Source organism: Ochotona curzoniae, unplaced genomic scaffold, assembly GCF_017591425.1.
Source record: "Ochotona curzoniae isolate NIBS_2020 unplaced genomic scaffold, NIBS_Ocur_1.0 scaffold_3208, whole genome shotgun sequence".
Taxonomy (NCBI): Eukaryota; Metazoa; Chordata; class Mammalia; order Lagomorpha; family Ochotonidae; genus Ochotona; species Ochotona curzoniae.
In genome coordinates this window covers 35930511-35950382 of record NW_024467106.1, presented here as the reverse complement: position 1 = coordinate 35950382, position 19872 = coordinate 35930511, and the positions used below count along the sequence as shown (strand labels likewise).

The 19872-nt window shown below is 35.5% G+C and overlaps 1 protein-coding gene across 2 annotated transcripts in view; it reads right to left on the bottom strand.

The window, feature by feature from the left end:
• The window catches only part of LINGO2 (leucine rich repeat and Ig domain containing 2), a 946590-nt gene that overhangs the window by 269195 nt on the left and 657523 nt on the right, over positions 1–19872 (bottom strand). Inside the window, exon 6 of one of the 2 annotated variants that reach the window (XM_040963550.1) lies at positions 1906–2064. The gene's annotated coding sequence lies outside the window, so the exon portion shown is untranslated. Of the gene's footprint in view, positions 1–1905; positions 2072–19872 lie in introns of those variants that run through there. The other variant, XM_040963551.1, reaches the window with a different exon arrangement.

Here is a 19872-nt window from a genome sequence, read left to right as displayed (position 1 = left end):
AAAACTGCAATGGCCATCATATAATATAGAGCAAAAATGAATTTAAAAGTAATATAAACTAGTAAACTTGAATGTATAAATTTGGTGGTTATTTGAAATTAGGTAGCTTTAGGCTTTGAAAACATGCAAGTTGCCAGATCTATAAAAACCACCTATTTCTGTATCTAACTGGAATATATCATCCATATCTATTAATTAACAAGATTCACCTGGAAGAACTATGTAAACATAAATTTTTGTAATGCTTTTATCAAAATTACATATTGTCTACTTCCCCATATTGATGGTTTACATTTTCAGAAAGATTAAGTATCCAAAGAACGAAAACACTTGTTTCACAAGAGGACAGATTTTTCTTTGTGACAAGAAAAATCATCACTAATTATATTATCACTTATTTATTTCTCATCATCCTTCTATATAACTCTAAGAGGTGTAACATAAAAGTGTTGAAAATATCGAAATTAAGATTAGTAAATAAACTTTATTTGGATTCAGAGGTAGAGACACATAAGTGTAAACCTATGACTGCCATGAAACATTTTTAATGTATTTTTCTGTTAGGTCCTAGTGCTATGAAACACAGTACCAGAATGAGCATTAAACCAAATACATCCTGCCTTCTGATGTCCCTTTTATTTGCAGGCTGAAAGAATTCTTCTAAATGTGGGTAACTCACAGTGCCACTAAACAGGACAAGAAGTTATTGAACAGCTTAGACTATCAAGTAAAGATTTATACCATCAATTTGATGACCTATGCTATTTCTAACAAATTTGAAATGTATGGCTCTCCTGGTTTTATACTTGCATGCCATCACCTGATACTCAAGTAGGTCACCAGGGAATTGGTAACAGAAGTTTGAGGGACTCAATCTGTTTTGGAACTCCTCATTTATATTAAAAAATCATGTTAGACTATCATTTAGTGATTATTTCATATACTTCATTTTCATTTAAAAAATGAAGAAAAAGGTCTAAAGAGCTCAAACCATACTGAAGTAGAATAATCTTCCCCCAACTGTTTTCTTTATTAATAGATTTTACTTATATTTTACGTGTTCCATATTGAACTTAAAATCTTACTTTGAGATGTATTAAATTTAGAGATGCTTTAAACATTTGGTGATATTAAATTCAGAAGGTAGAAATAACTGTAGTCTTCTCAAGTAACTCTTGATAAAGAATTTAAATAGTATTGTAGGGTAGAAAAGAATTAAAGCAAAAAACTCACAAAATTTTATAATGAAATAATGATAAAATTGTAACTAATAGTTGAGAGGTATATCTAGAATAAAATTTAAAAAGCAGATAAAGATTATATGAATAAAAGTATAATATTTTAAATTGCTGGAGCCACAAAAGTTACAGAGCATGCTATTTTGCCAATATATAGAAACATACAAAGCTTAGAATAAATACTGACAAATATATAAAAGTCAAAACAATAGTATAATCTTCCAAATTGGAGCAACATTAAAGTGTATGCTTCATATTTTATTTCATTAACTATTATTCATATAAATATAAATGCTATGAGACTACTCCTTTCCCATTGCGGCTTCATAGCTATCACTGTTTATTTCATTAGCTTTCACAGTAGTTACTAAAGCAGGAAACCATCAACAGCTTGCACATTTTAGGCAATTACCCTGACGTATTATCTACAGTGTTCTTATGCTTGCTCAATGTGTATCTTACGGTAGCTTCTCTTTCCTCTTGAGAAAAAGGACTAACTCATACTGTACACATGATCTTGGTTCCTGCAGAACCCAATTCTTTAACAATCTGTTCAATGGATTTAGGAAATAAACAGATAAGCTATATATTGTCCAATACATGTTGACTGTACATTAAAGCTCATAGAGCACGTGATACATGATCAGATATATTCCCCAAATCTTACCTCGTTTACTCTTTTTCAAAATCCAACCCTTGCTGTCTGCTATGCAAAGATCTTGGCCACTGGGTGAAATCTAAACTGGATAGCTGATCACGATCATTCCAACATATCATAGCTGGCAGCATCTCTCAGAGTTCCACAAGCCAATAGCTTGAAAGAAACCTGCAAAAAATAATATATTTCCACATTATAATTAAAACATGCTGAGCCAAGTCTTAGGTGCAAGAGGTATTATTACTGAGTCAATAGAGGTTCATAAAGTCATGTTTCAGGACCAATAAACACCTCTAACAATGCTGATAACATTAACCTGGAAGACGGAATAATATGTCCTACAGAAGATGCTTTGGCAGAATGAGTTCTCATCATGTTATTATTGATTTACTTAAACTCATTAAAATAAACACTGTTGGTATTAAATGTCATTTATTACAGTATATCCCTCTTCTCCTGCTTGTAGGTAACCTCTCACAGAACTCAAAGTATTATTTTAAAATTGGAGTTAGGTGGGAAGGGGGGATGCAATAGATAAAACTAATCAGTTGCTACCGCAAATTTATCATGTTAGAGTGAACCAAGGACGACTTTCTGTCTGGACAGGCTGGTCAACATCCTCATTTCTATATCAAAATGAGTTATCTGCAGAAGATTTTGTGTGATAAATACCTTTGGGAACCATTATGAAAGACTGTAAAATCAGCAGCCACAATCACATCAAGATACGGATTGTAAGGTGGTAACAAACATGAAACGTGAAGGCCAGGGCATATACACAAACAATAACTAGTTAAATAATTGAGTAACTAATTTGGGGGCAATCTACCATCTGTTTAATAGTTCACCTGTTTACTTACATTTCTATGAGTCAATATGATATTTAAATTTCATTAGCATTTTTGACTTTCAGTTACACTAAAAACTATGCAAAAGCAACAACTTTCACTGCACTGATTCCCACACAAGCAACTATGTTGAATAGAAATTTGGCCAGAAAGATAGTAATAAACAGAATTTCTTAGTAGTATTACCAGTGTAATTTCTAATAAACACTAGATTATTTTTCCTGCAGTAACCGTAAGATTATTTTTCTAAGTAATACAGTGTAAGAAAGAGCTAAGAAATTATTACTAGTCCTTAGGGAGACACATATGAATGAATACGTTTTGCAGATTCATGGGCATAGATACAAAAAAATATTTTAACAAGTCACAAAATGGCAAACACACATGCACCTAGGATTAGAGACTGACATATCCCAAGAGGTTTTGGAGACTCCACTAAAAGGCACCATGATGTCATTGTACCATTTCAGTAAGCAGGACAGATGGCCAGAGGTGGAATGCAAGCACCTTTTTTGTAATAGCATGCAACATTTCATAATAAATCCTAAAGAGAGAGATTCATGTCTTGATCCTAAATATACATGCTTCAATTTAAAACAAGATGCTGATGCTAAATTTTAGCGACACAAATACGTACCAGACTTGCACCAATAAGTACCAGACTTGCAGAAATTCTCACATACTTACACAGCTTTTTTTTCTGTTACTTTTTAAAATTTATAAGAGAGAGAAAGAATGAAAATCTACTGGTTCATTCTCCAAATGTTGAAAACAGCCATGGGTTAAGAAGACAATCAGAATCACCCACATGGATGGCAAGAACTCAATTAATTGAGCCGTCATTGCTATTTTGTGGCAAGCTAGAGTCATGAGTTAGAGCCAAAACTGAACCATGTACTCTTCCATAAGAGTCAGCTATCTTAATTGATAGGCCAGAAAACTGCCTCTACACAAGGCTAACAACTTCAAATGTGTTGATCCAAGCTCTGTTTTTTAATGACTCAACACTTTAAGCAACTTCTATATTCAAATTATGGTATGCATGCCAAAAATGTTTCTACTTATTTTGAGTTTATTCTAAAAAATCATTAAATCAATTGTTTTGTAGAACAAAACTGTTTCCATGAGTTTTAATGCTTTTCTATTTCCTTGAGGACAATGTTGTGTATTGGAAGAAGCCACATATAGGGGGAACGGTTGACAAAGAAATGTTTATGAACATAATAACAAAGCTACAAAACTGGCTTTGAATGGAGGAATTTTTGAAAGCTGATGGCTTTGGAAGTGTCCAACAGTGACCTAGTGCCAATTCACACATGTTGCTTCTGTAATCTTAGCAAAAAGGGAAAATAAGTCACAATGCCTGTATGTTTTATAAAATGGTTTTCTTTCACAAGGAAATTTTGCAATTGGGCTCTTCTCAGAAGGGCATTAATTTTTTTGTATTTTGTTTTTCAGTATTGATTTTCTATTGACTATTGATTTATTTTTAACCCATTTATTCATTCTACAAGTTGTATATGGGCCCATTTCTTGTACTAGCATAGGCTTAAGTGCTGCAGGTACAAAATTTAAGAAACACTTTCCCCATGAAAAGATTATCATGCATTCTATTCAGGAACATTGGATCAAGCCATAATAATTATCCTTGTTTTATAACTGATAAAGCTATGTGATCAGAGCAGGGAATTGTACAGAATTTGTCAAGTGAGTACAATACTTTAAACCAAGTGAAATCTATAATATTGGTTTCAATTTACACAGATGAAATATGTGAGGTTTCTACTGAGTTCATGGTTTTGAATGACTTGTATGCCTTACATGAACTAATTTATCTGAGTTAAAATAGCTCTGGAAATCCAGTCAATTAGGTTTTAATGTTTTATTAACATTTCTACTATTTAACAAAACTGCTGTTCATAGAATAAATTACATCCTTGTGTGGTGTATATCACAACCAAATTAACTGTTCTTGGGGGTAGGAAGGACTAGGCAAATACAAACTGCATTACAAGTTTCCTTTTGTGTTATTGTTACATTTGTTTCCTCAAAAATTATACACAAGAGTGCAGCTAGGTAGCCTAGTGGCTAAAGTATTCACCTTGCAGGCACCAGGATCCCATATGGACAGCATGGACACCGGTTTGTGCCCTGCTTCTTCACTTCCCATCCACCTCTCTGCTTGTTGCCTGGGAAAGCAGTTAAGTATGGCCAAAAGCCTTGGGACTCTGCACCTGGCTGGAAGACCCAGAAGAAGCTCCTGGCTCTTGACTTTGAATCAGCTCAATTCTGGCCATTGTGGCCACTTGGGGAATGAATCAATAAATGGAACATCTTTCTCTCTGTCTCTCCTTCTCTCTGTAAATCTGACTTTCCAGTAAAAATAAATAAATCTTTAGAAGACACTAAAAAAAGATGCAAACACATATGTACATGTATACATATAAATAATTAAATGAATGTATTGTCATAAAAAGAAGTCCATGAAGTGTTTGGCTAATTCCACGAGAAAGATGTGAAAGGATATCCCCAAAGCAGATTTCATCATGAAAAAATGTGCTTAAAATAATTTTCCACTAGTCTCTGTCCAGATAATTATTGATTGAGAAAATAATTTAAAAAGACAAAAGTTAAGGATGATTATTACAGTTCTCTTGGAAAGCGATTTTTTCTAAAATGTAGATGATCTCCAGATGATTTAATATTTCTCTGTTTTTATATATAAATATATATATATATTTTTTTTTTGGCCTCTGCTTATTACTAGAATAAGTAGTCTGAGAATAAGCCTTTTTAAAATGTGAATCTTGGGCCCAGCACAATGGCTCAGTGGCTAAATCCTTGCCTTGCATGTGTGGGGATCCCATGTGGGTGCTGATTCCTATCCCAATCACTGCAGTTCTCAACCAGCTCCCTGTTTGTGGCCTGGGAAAACAATAGAGGATGACCCAAGCCCCAAGAAAGCATCAGAGGATTGCTCAAGTCCCTATACCCATGTGAGAAACTTGGAAAGAAGCTCCTTGCTTTATGTCGGCTCAGTTTCAAACCCCGTGGTTCTCTGGGGAGTGTACCAGCAGTCAGAAGATCTCTTTCTGTCTCTCCTTCACTCTGTAACTCTACCTTTCAAACTAACATAAGTAAAACCTTACACACACATATTTTCTCATGATTTAAATAATACCAAGGTAAAATTTGAAAAACAGAGAATACATTCAAACATATTGGTGGTCTTCAAAAGCTCATGGGAAATGTGCATATGAAATACAGCTGAAGGATTTGAATTTTCCCTGGTACCATACTGCACTTATTTAATTCAACTTGCCATGGATTTTTTAAGTGCTGGCACATACCCAGACACCCAGCTGTTTCTTTTGCTTCTGGTCTCACCTTAAGTGGTTTGAGATTGAGCTGTGTAGTTTTTGCCTTTCCTCAGGTATACCACTGCTACCCTTTTAGTCTAACTAATTTATTTGAAGAACTTTCCAAAGGATCTCCTCCCTCAGCACTTGGGGATTCATTGTACAGGCTATTGATTTCCACTTGCTGACACATTGTTCTTTAAATGGTATCTCCATGATGTGTTTCATACTCGCAGTGGAGGCAGGCATGGGCACAGATTTGAATAGCCAATGGACCTAAAAATATGCTCAGGATTCTATGAGGTCAGTACATTTCCTAAACGACTTCTTTGTGGGTTTTGTAAGTTTAACGCTGTGTCCTTCATTTCCCAATCACCAAAATATAACCCTAAAGTGCAATGAAAGGTAGATTTACAGTGATCAAATTTATGAGACTTCCTTTCTTAGGAGTTTTGGGTCTGTTCTTTTCTAATCAGCAAATTTTGGAAAATAAAATGCCTTAACCATTTTTAGTCAAAATTTTTTTTCTTCCAAATTATTTTCCTTTTTCTTTATTCACTCTGTAAAGGTTACTGATCCTTTGCTAGCAGGCAGACATCCTCAACAATCACAGATACTTTTAAGTGCAAGTCATTATCTGTTTGATACAAAGTTTTTCACTTAATTTTATGAAAAAACTTCGTGCAGCAAATGCTGTAACAATGTCACTTTATTATAATGAAAATAAGGATCAGAAGGTCAAGTTACTTGTCCATGGACAAGGAGATTTTAAAAATGGAGCTAGGATTCCAATGGACTTGGCTGTTAGCACTGTAATATCAAGTAATTCTAGAATATAACAGAGTAGATCTCAGAGGTTTGGTCAGTGGACAGATGAAGACCTCAGTGTCATAGGTCATGCTGACCACAGTAGGATTTGAATGAGTACCAAAGCTCATGACACGCCTGTCTGTCAAATACACCAATTTTTTTATACAGCTCATTCAGCCTGGCATCCAAACAAGCTTATAGATTTCCAATTCACTTGATTGGAAAAAAAAAAAACAAACAAACGAACAGTATGCTTTGAGTAGGTTCTTGTTTCAGAAAGATGTTAGATAAATCAACAACAGAATTTCTCAGTACATGATATTTTTAAATATTTTTTTTATTGCAAAGTCAGATATACAGAAAGGAGGAGAGACAGAGGGGAAGATCTTCTGTCCAATGGTTCACTCCCCAAGTGACCGCAACGGTCGGAGCTGTGCCAATCCAAAGGCAGGATCCAAGAAACCCCTCTAGGTCTCCCACATGGGTGTGCAGGGTCCATCCTTGACTGCTTTCCCAGACCACAAGTAGGGAGCTGGATGGGAAGTGAAGCTGCCGAGACTATAACTGGTGCCCATATGCCAAGGTAAGGACTTTAGCTGCTAGGCCACCACGCTGGGCCCTCACTACATGATTCTAAATAAGCTTAATTTTTGAAAAGTAACAGATAATTTCTTTTCTTCCTCTTTCATTCTTTCTGAATCTCCTTTTTTTTTTTAAAGATTATCTATTTTTAATGGAAAGGCAGTTATAAGGAGAGAAAGAGAGACAGAGAGGAAGATCTTCTGTCTGCTGGTTCACTCCCCAAGTGAACACAATGGCTGGAGCTGAGTCAATCCAAAGCCACGAGACAGGAGCTCTTCCTGGTCTCCCACATGGGTGCAGGGTCCCAAGGCTTTGGGCTGTCCTCAATTGCTTTCCCAGGCTACAAGCAGGGAGCTGGATGGGAAGCAGGACCGCCGGGATTAGAACTGGCGACCATATGGGATCCTGGTGCATGTAAGGCGAGGACTTTAACCACTGCACTATTGCACCAGGCACTGAATCTTCTTTTTCTATCTTCATTTATTCCCCACCCCTCCCCAAATGTAGATCTAAGGAAACAAATATGTTGATATATTGTGGCAAAGAGTGTGATTATATTAAATCATGAGTAGCACAACTAAGAAGTCATCGCTCTCTGCTATTTAGATGTAGATTCAAATTCCCTGCTTTTAGGCAAAATTCACAGCAGATAAAAACTGCCCCGTAAGAATCCTTTTTAATGAGGAAAACCAACAATTTCTGGTTTAGCTCATCAAAATTAACACAGTGTGGTTAATAATGAGTTGTTGGGCAGTGTCCCAGAATTAATCAGCATTTTTGAAACAAACTTTAAGATTATGAGAAAGATAGCTCCCCAGACTGCACTTCAGCTCACCAATGTTTAGAAAATACTTTTATAGGGGCAGTGTTGGGACAGCTGGCTAATCCTCTGCCCTGTGATGCAATATCTCCTATGGGCACTGGTTCTTGGTCCAGCTGCCCCACTTCTGATCCAGCTCTCTGCATATGTCCTGGGAAAGCAGCAAAGGACAGCCCAAGTCCTTGAGATCTTTCACCCACATGGAAGATCTGAAGGAAGCTTCTGGATCCTAGCTTTAGGTCAGCACAGCTTCAGTCATTGTGGCCATTTGGGAAGTGAACCAGTAGACGGAAGACCTTTCTACTCTTTCTGTAAAATCTGACTTCTAAAAAACCAAACAAAAAACCAAAAATCTCATACACACACACACATATATATATATATTTCAAAACATTTAAACTAAGGCTTGATTTTCAAATTTCTCAGTATTTTTCTGTAATTGTTTCTAACATTTATTTTTCTTTAATTTCAAGTGAGTTGACATATTTTGGAAAATGGTTCTTCTATTAGTGCATCAAATCTTTTTTAAAAAAAAGCAAATAAAAAAGCCTTTCAAATATCTGAAGTGATCAGAATTTTTCCATGGGTTATTTAAGAACTTAATTTAACATTCAAGGTACACAGAATCTTCCTGAGAGGTTTTGTGACTTGTGCCCTCATGGCGTGGTCTCCTCGTGGCTTATATTTCATGAGAAGGTAAACAGTGAAGTACAACTATATGATTTTGACAGCACTATAACTTTACAGCTGGATACAGTTAGTATGTTTGGGACTTACAGACTTACATCTCCTGCAGCAGGAGGGTAGCAGTAGGTTTCAATGGGTTATATAGTATTGTAAAAGGGGAAAGATGACAAAATTACAATTATTTGAAAGTGACCCCTGATAACGTGTCAGGCGTGCTAGATGTGTCTCATTTCCGTCATCCTTCAATCTCTACCACAAACCTGGAAGACGTGTATTGCTTTCACTCCATGACTGTGTAGACTCAGGTCCAAAAGAATAATAGATTGCAAGGTTGAAACACGAGAACTGTGCTTCAAATTTGTTATAACTTGACTGCTTAAAAAACATACTTCCTGGGATAATAAATGCTAATTTTTTTTATTTGGATGGCAGATTTTACAGAAAGAGGGAAGACACAAAGAGAGATCTTCTATGTACTGGATCATTGTCCAATGGCCATAATAGCCAGAGGTGAGCCGACCTGCAGCCAGGAGCCTTGAGCTTCTTCCAGGTCTCCCACATGAGTGCAGGGTGCCAAGGACTTCAGCCATGCTCTACTCTTTCCCCAGATCATAAGCAGGATTAGAAGTAGAGCAGTCAGGCCTTTGTGGGATGATGACGCCTAGTCTGCTACACAATGGTGCCATTCCATAAACTGTGCTCTACATGTTTTCTGTCCTATCGATTAACACTTTTGCACTTCAAGAATAACCCCAGGTTAACCATTTCTATGTATTTCTATTGTTTCCCCTCCACTGACCACCACATTTCATTTTTTTACTACACTGAGAAACAATTTACATACTTATGTCCTAAAATCTTTTTTTCACTCTTTCAAGTTTTCATCTTTAGGAGAAATTGGTGGTGTTTCAGACACATCCAGGAGCTTTTATTCCCAGGCATCAGCAGAGAAGACCTTCCCTCTGTACAAGGTTATTCTCTACAGCAACTTGCATCCTGTTTTTCTAATAAACATCAGGGAATCAATAGGAAGAGGAATGTGTTGGTTTCTGGATAGCCAAAACAAAAGACAAACTTCAAAAAGCAACCCATTGCATCATCTCTATTATACAGAAAATAGGTAAAACAATCACTTAGGAAATGCACAAAGCACTATAATAGCACTTTTCAAAAGAAGAAATATAAATGGCCAACAAATGCATTGAGAAAATGCATACCATCACTAGTCATTAGAAATGCAAATCCAGATAAAAACATTCCAAAAATATATATAAAAAGGGGGGGAGAGAGAGTGTGGAAGCAAAAGTAGGAGGTGGATGTAAGGGTGAAAAGCATCATCATGTTTCAAAAAGTGTTTATATGAATATATAAATCTGAACCCATACATGATTAAGTCAATAAGTGTAAATAAAAAAATTAGCTACCACCTCTGAGTGGCTATTATCCAGCAGACAGAGTAACTAGTCTTAGCAACAAGGTGAAGAAAAGGGAACACTCACATGCTGTGGATGGGAATATACACTATGCAGCCACTGTGGCACAGCTTGCAGATTAAAAAAAAAGGAAATGTGCCTGGGCCCAGATCAGTAGCCTATGGATGTCAATTCTAATCTGACATCCACACATTCTATCCAGTTCCCTTCTTGTAGCCTAGGAAGGCAGTCGAGCGTGACCCAAAGCCTTGGGACCTTACATTTGAATGGGAGACCCGGAAGATGCTCCTGGTTTCTGGCTTTGCATCATTTCAGTCACTTGGGGAGTGAATCGTCAGACAGAAAATCTTCCTGTCTCTCCACCTTTCTGTATATTTGACTTTCCAATAAAAATAAATAAATCTTTAAAAAATGAAAGTAGATATGCCTTATGATTCTACAGTCCTCATAGGTATATATGACAAAGTCAAAACATCTTGTCACTCAAAGTGTCCATTATAAAATGAACGATGAAAATGTGGTTTATAGACATACATACACATGGAATATTATTCAGCCATTACAACAATGAAAATATACCATTTGCATAAAAATGTTTGCATCTGGAGGACAATATATTGAAGCAAATAAGCCAGGCAGATGTTTTCCCTTATATGTGAGAGCCTAAAACTAGAGGAAAAAGAATTGAGAAGCAAAGCCAAAATGAAAATGTCTGTATGAAACAATATGGCCGCTAATATTGCTTACTCAAACTATGTTTTATATCTTTGTCAAGCAAAGGTCTTTTTAACTATATTTATTGAAATCTCTAGAGAAAAAAAATTCAAATTAATTATTTTGGCAAAATGAGCTCACTCTTTGCCTAAGATTGGAGAGAGTACGAAAAACTTTCAAAAGCATCCAACACCACTTGATGTGTTAATAAATATATTCATTACCTTGACTTGGATGGTTTCACGGGTACATGATACATTAACAGATGAAAAAATTGCACACTTTAAGTATCTACACTTTAGAATGTGTCAATCATAGTTAAATGAAGCTGATTTTAAAAGCAGATGGGATGTAGGTATAAAATCTCATCTGACCATATCTTTGAAGATAGCAATTGATTTGCAGTAATCTACAAGGAAAATGTGTACCAAATGTAATCAGGAAAAGAATTTTTTTTGAGATACACATCCTGTGTCTCAAAAGAAACCGACAATAGTAGTAAGATGTTGCAATTTCAAATGAACTCTACTCACAGGTCCCTGCTGAAAACAATTATTACTCACTAGTGATAGTCCGGAATCTGTGTTCCTTAGCTGGATATCATAGCTTAGTCCTCTGAAATAGAATTTTGATATAAACTCATGACCATTTGCATACATTTTTTTTAATATTTTAGGTTGTGAATTATTTCCACACAGTTTAAAGGAAAAGTGAATGTTAGAGTGTAGTTTAAGAAAAGGAAGAAACGCTTTTTGAAAATTAAATGACAAATTCTAAAGAGAAAAATTAAAGTGCATGATTGTGAATTAAATTTTGAAATGAGCAATAATTTTACAGAGGAGGTTAATAAGAGAATGTTGGTGCTGTGCAGTGCGATAGTTTTGGGGCTGACTTGTGGCTTGTAATATTTATAATATCATTAGGTTATCTCAAATAAGTTCCTCTCTCTGTTTCACCAGAAATGCATTTCTGCCTCAACAAAGGACAGAATGCAATTACCATCATTTTCAGATTGTTTAATAGTTTTATTAGTGCATGTTAATATGAAATAAACTCATGAGTGGCCTATTAAAGTTACTGTTTCCATTTGAAATAATTGCTTACATTATTCTGCTCCCATAGGAAATTCCACAATAGAAGGAATCACTCCCTATCTGTTCATTTAGTAAGAGATCTGCTGTATCTCAAAAAAAGAGCTAAGGTTTTTTGCTTTTAATGATTGAAAGGAAGCTACTTATCACATGTACTGCCTCAAAAAGCAACAAAACATATAGGATCTAACACAGATACGCCATCTCAGTTTTTCATATAAATTTACACCCCATGTACCAAGCAAAATACCAACAGAGAATAATCCTGACACCTGCTCCAACGACTGATGAAGAAGCTATGCTGAATGAGTTCATCACTGATTTCCTACTGCACGGTTTCCTAATGAGACCATGTAATTACAACTGAGAGGATCTATTTCCTTGGCTAATACATCATTACATCTGGAAGCTTTACTAAACTAAGAAATTGAATCACTTCAAGAGGATGAATTTAACACAAAAATACTCAGTGAAGTATTTCATAATGGGGAGTCTGGACTTCTGTTTATACAATCAGGATCTTAGACACAATTTGTGAAAGAGCCAGAAAAATTATTTTGGTTCCTAGTGGAAAAATAAATCTGTCAAAAGGGCAATGTATATGAATATGTGTACGTGTGAAAGTTTTTGAAAAGCCGTGGTTCTACAGTCTACAGTTAAGTCAAAGCCTAAACTTTGGAAACCTTCAAGGATGATCATAATTTCCTCTGTAATGATTAAAAGAAACTGAAGTCTGGCCCTCATTGTAACTATTCCCTTAAAGAGAGTCTAACCACGAAGTCTGGATACTTTCAGAATCACCTTGAAACATATTCCATCTCAATTTATGTTTTGAAGAAAGTCACTTCTCAGGTTCAAGTTTCCCATGAAATTTGTGTCAAGCAACAAACTACTTTCCTGATGCAAACTGAAAGTAGGAAAATATAAGCAGTGTCAATGAATACTAACCATAAAACCTATCCACTTTACCAAGCACCTTGATGGGACTTTGTGTGTGCAATTAAACACCTGACATTTAAAATCTTTACCATATGAATAGAGAGATTAGATGCTGAAGGCCAAGAAGATTTCAAACACTGTGAACATAAAGAACTGCTTTTATTCTTGTTAAATCCTATAATATGGATGTAGCATGAATTGCGGTACTTGAAGGTAACTGGATCCAGGGCTCAAGGAAGCAGAAAATGTTGATCACTGAATCCTTCAATTTCCTGACTTGGAATTAGGCAAAGTTATAGACATCAGGGTCATTGAACTTTAGAGTAGAAAAGGAATTGAGACACATATTCTCACTCCTCCGTTCCTCCTTCCATTACTTGCTCAAGAAATAATTCAGTGCTTTCTGTACTCAAAAGACTTCTATTTTTACAGCTAAACAAATATCCTAAAAGATGAAGTGGTTTCTTCAAAACACTTTGTCTAGCTGGGCTGTTCCTCATGATCATCATACATCCATGTTCTTCAGTCCTTTGATCTTTGGCTGTCCCATGTAACAGAATATTTAAAATCTAACTTACGGTGACAAAGATTAAAACATTTAAAAACATCAAAAGAACAGATTAATTTATGCAATTCTAATAAGCTAAAAACAATCACTGATGATAGAAACAGGAATCAACAGAGAGGTATGCTGTTGACCTGATGTAGTGTGCCTCTTCATAGGACAAATTTTCACATGTGAGTTTGTACTCTCTGCCTAACCTTATTGCTGAATGTGACAAGATGTATTTTCTTTTGGAAGGAAAATGAACTTTTTAAAATATAATTTTAAAAGGACATTAATCATGTTGCTTAAATATAAGAAAAATAATTAATGAGATGGGTTGAGCATGTATTGCCGGGATTACTTAATGATCCTGATCATCTCAAATGTTTTCCCAGTGAAGTATTCAGAGTGCTCAGAGTACCCCTAGGATTAACTAATAAAACAGCATGAGCTCATCTATGCATGATCTGATTACTTAAAAAAATTTTGTATTCCTTACACCACTTACCTATGTGATTGTTGGCCAAGTTTCTAAACCTTTCTTTGTCTCAACTTCTTCATCTGTAAATACAGATGATAATATATAGTAATATTTCTCATTTTATAAGATTATCATGTATACACATATTTAGATTGATCAGATTGATCATTTATGGAGTATTTAGCATATTAAAGCATCCATTAAATGTCAGAGACAAAAGTAATTTTTAAAGTATTATATATATATACACAGAGATTTTTGAAAATAGTAGAAACATAAAAATTTTTATGCATATACATTGTAACACATATGGAGAGCCAGAATAAATAAGACATCAACATTTTAATATTTATGTCAAAATTAAAAATCTATTGCTTCTAAGTTGTTAAAAGTCAAGAGAATTAAAAACTAATAAGATAGATATTGATTCTCTTTTGAAGACTAAAGATGAATAAAAGAGTTAGGGCAAACAGGTAGAAAGTGGCCTATAAAGAATTATATATCTAATTTGAGAAACTATAAATTTCTATTACTTTGATATGATTCTACAGTGAGCTAGGCAAAAAAAAAATTCACAATATAAAACTGAGTATATTAGAATGTCAAGCAAGTTATCAAAAAGTGGTATTTCAACTTGGAAAAAATTCATGTAGAAAAACCATAATACAGAAGTCTACCACATACCCCACATTTTTTGTGTGCTTATAACGATCCAAACAAAATAGAATACACATCCCACACACAGACACACACATATACACAGAGACTCACTCACTCACTCAGACAATATATGAAAGGGTAAGAAGAAGGATATATAATCCACATTGAAAAATCAAGGAAGGTTTTCCAGATAAACATTTAATCAGACATCTAAAAGATAAGCAGGAAGTAACAGGAGGATTCTTACATATTCCCCACCCATTTTTGGTTCCATTTCCCCCGGTCCAGAATGATCTCTGATGATTTTCTTTCACTGATTTTAACATTTCTTCACATTAATTGCATGTATACTGTGTTTCAGACACGATGTTAGCTATGCCATGACAGCATGTATTCCTCAGGATAATCTGCTGAAGATGCTGTTTCCCCAAAATTGTAAAACTCTGAGAAAACATGCTTAAATATTGTTTTGCATTTCTATGATTAAAAAATGTTATGTAGGTTTTGAACTCTGCAGATTCAACTCAGCTATTTTTTGCTTTAAAAACATATTTATTTGACTGACAAACAGGAAGAAACAAACAGAGTCCAGCTGTCCCTCAGGAAACCAGTTACAAGTTATCACCACTGCGTGCCAGGGTCTACACTGGTGGAAGGATGGAGTCAGAAGCTAGAGCGGGAGTTGAACCCAGGCACTCCTCAGTGGAATAAAGGTCTCTTAACCATTCAGTCAAACACCTGTTCCAGCTCAACAATTCTTCAGGCATGTATTTTAAATGTGAATTCAGACCATGCATCTTGTCAGTATGAATTCACACATATATTTATCAAAAGAGAGAGAGATGCTTATCTGAGAATATCAAAATTCCAGATTGACTTTAGCTTATTTATCTTGGCTTGGAGAAATACAAATGTTTTTGTTGACAAGGACCTTCCTCCCTAATCTGGATGAAGCAGCCATAACAATAAGAGATAACAATCTTGTAAAGTGAGAGGAAAATATTTTACTTTACATTAAGCGTTACTTGTAGCTTAATTTTGTTAGTAAAGCCATCCAGATTATCATTTAAAAGCAAAATATGCAAAAGTAGAGCTAATCTGGATGAAATAACTCTGATTTCGGGTATGAGCATTCTACGGTTAAGTGAATTGAACACTGTGGTGCTGAAAGTTACTTGATTCAAATGTCATGTCATTATTCCAAACCAGAATGTAATTTTAAAAGAAAGATGTTTGCAACATGCACTAATTTTATTTGCCTCCTCCCCATTATGCTGCTCTCATTCACATAAAAGTAGGTCGATGGCAGAAATAGGATACTGTATAATGCATTTACAGTCCCAGAATAGCTAGCTATGCCAGTGATAGTAATGTTCAAAGGCTCCCTGCTAATTTAAGTCACGCTTCTGTCCGCCAACTTTTGGAGCCTCAGTAATGCAGTCCAGTAAAATCTAGTTCCATCCTTTGAACTATGAATATCAAAACAAGGAGAGAGGAAGAGGTAGCGTGAGACATCTGGAGAGCCAGTCATATCAAAAGGCCACTGGCAGGAAATACACACCTACTGCCACCACACAATAATGAACTGAGTTCCACACAGGCATCTGGGTATCACACAGGTATTACCCCACTAGTCTCCTCACCTCCTTGCAAGGTTCGCTGAGTTATTATGAGGCTACAATCCAACTAATTTGTGTCACAAACGGAACCACAATAACTTTCAGAATAACAATAGCTTCAGGAATTTCTAACCTTACAAAATGTAACAGATGCAAAGAAAAAAAAAATCTTTTAATTTCATTATTTCTCTTGGGCACTAATAAGTTGTATAATTTTGTTGAATTTTAAATAAGCACTTTAAAAAGCGGGGTGCAGATCATAAACATCAAAATCATGCTCATTTCTATTTACATTATTGATTTACTCATGAGCATATATCATGCTGCTTTTCCATCTCAAAATTTCTGTTTTGTGGAAGGAAACTGATGTCTGTATGATGTATATTATGCCTTAATCTTTGGGTTAGCTAATCACAATGATTTTTGATGTTGGAGATTCTTATTAACAAGTTCAGAGTGGTTGAATCATGCGGAAACTACTTGTAACTGTCAGCAATAGAATATGACACTTGATTTCCTTCTATCTCTTTTTCTCTCTTTTTTTTTTTTACTAAAGATGGAAAAGATTCTCTCTTGGGGGGACTTGAACCGTTACACCAGACTCACTCAGAGAATTCAGGATAATTATATCTGCAAAATTACTCTTACCATCTCAAATAAAATATGCAGGTCCAGAAACTAGCGCTGTAGCCTAGTGTTAAGGGTCCTCACCTTGCTCAAGCCAGGATCCCATATAGGTGCCAGTTCAGGTCCCGGGTGTTTTTCTTCCCTTTCATCTCCCTGATTATGGCCTAGGAGGATGGTCAAGGACAGCCCGAAGCTTTGGGACCCCGCACCTGCATGGGAGACCTAGAAGAAGCTCTTGGCTCTTGGCCATTGTGTCCACCTGGGGAGTGAACCAACAGACCCAGGATCTTTGTTTATATCTTTCCTTCTCTCTGTAGATCTGATTTTTAAAAATAAATAAATAAGTAAATAAATAAATAAATAAATAAATAAATACAAATCTTTAAATATGTAAGTATAAGAGTTATGGTGTTGATTATCTGTGGGGCAGGCAGTTATTATTCTGATACCACAATCTACACTCAGCAATATGAGGTAGTAAGTTTTGACAGTGGAAACAGGTGAATCTCAAATATACTATATCAAATGAAAATGAAAATGTGACATACTATAAGATTCTTGTTATATCACAGTTGGAAAAGACCACACTACATAAACAGAGAACAGAACAGCAGTCTTTAGTAAATAAAAATGAGAAAAGAAAACTGATGATGTCAGAACTCGAGGCAAATTTTGGAGTGACAAAGATTCTATACTGCTCTTGCGGTGGCAGGAATAATTCCACACGTCAGTCATCATAGTTTTGCATTGGAAAATAATTATCATTTTTGAGTATCATGTGGCATAGCTCCATCATTTTAAAGAAGGCAGTGAGACTAAGCAATTGACTGGAAGTCAGATATCTTATTATTGTGCGAGCCAGAAGTTAACATTCAGATTCCCAAGCTCCAGTCCAATCCTCAATTACTAAAATGAATGTTCTTGCAAATTTAAGGGAAATGATAATTGTTTCTGTCAATCCCAATATTTAAATCTTAATGAGACACCTGTGTAACTGCACAAACTATGAATGGTGCTGCAGTTAGCACACATAATTGGTGACAATTTTAGTAGATAATTACTTTTCCAGATGTGTATGCTGCACCTATGCCCTAGAGGAGTCAAATTATCCAACATATGACTTACTTATGAGTTGGTCAAACAACCAAATGCCTTTTGGTGTTGAGTTTATCAATGTCCTCTAGGGATGGACTGGGGAAGACAATTGTCAGCACAGGGCACATAAACAAAAAAAGCAGAGGTAGTTTTGAATAGCACAGCTTAATGAGGAGAGCCCAACAACTCTGTCCATGAATGGCAGCTTCATTAGCTTCAAAAAGTCTCCTCTTAAAAACGCTGTTCAATAGAGGACTCTGAATTCAGACTAAGACTGGTGTTTTGTTTACCTGCCAATTCTCCCACACATCTGTTCGCCTTCTGTTCACTTCTTGAAGTTAAAAAGCCCTGTTTCATCATGGCAGGACACTGACACTCAGGGAGTAATTTTTAGCTGGTTTCAAGCAACAAAGGGAGTTTTACAGTACAGAATTATAGTATGGGTTATATGACAGTATCATAACTGTACACATTTTGATTTGCAGTTGCCAATTCATGGTATAAGTGATACCTCATTTAATCACATTTCTTAAGTTAATGAGAATTGGTGCTTTAATTTTTGTTACTTAAAACTATTTTAAGAATTAGCAAACACCTGCATTTGCATTCACGCACATCCTCTAGCACTCACACTAAAACATTCACTTTGGTGAAAGACATGTTTAACAGAGTTGAACACATTCCCTTTCATGTGTTTATAACAATCCTGAGATAATACTGGAATGATCTGCTGAAATATAAGCATCAAGAAGTCAAAGCTCTGCTTCATAAGCCAAACATTAGGCAAAGATGTTGTCATAACAAACTTCTCAGATAATTCAAAAAGTTAAACACGTTACATACAGGGTAAATGCTGGTAGCCAGGCAAAAACTACTTAAAACACACAAAAATGAATGTGATAAAGACTGAAAGAAAGTCTGAGTTCTAGTACTCCGCTACTGCTAATCAGAATGTGTATGACTGTATTCTAAGTGATCTGTGCACTGTAATCTTGAAGGATCTTCAGTTGTGAGCAGTTGAAGAATAAGTAATGAAAACACATCAGAAACACCGAAGCGAGCCATGCTGAGGACTACGCGGAGGGCTAAGAAGTAGACACTTTAGGATCTGGGCATTCAAGATAAATTCTCAACAAACATTTCCAAATCTCATCTGAATTTCAGAATTGAAATCACATCCTCAATTATTTTAGATTTAGTCCTGGACTGAGGAAAGTTAAGGACCCTTCCAATGACATACAGTAGTAAAGATACAGCATTCCTAAAGGAATGGATGTTAGAACAAGGAATGGAATGCCACATTGCAGGGAAAAACACTAATGATTTATGTCTGATGCATGGCTTTTGACATGTCCAACAATGAAATTAATTTTTAAATGCAATCAATTAACATAATGTAATCATATCAAGACCTTATCTTGGCACTTGATATAAACCCAATATCTTATTCAGTTGACCTAAGCCTCCTCTTTAATTTCGTTTCACATTATCCTATATTTCAAACATTGAGTTTGAGAAACACTGGGCATTTCCCTCATTTTTAGACACACCAGGTGGTCTTGGGCCTCTACACAAACTCTTTTAATCACCTGGAGTATTTATCCTCCTTTCTTGTCCGAAATGAATCCTTGTTATAACGCACACATTAGCTCAAATGCATCTTC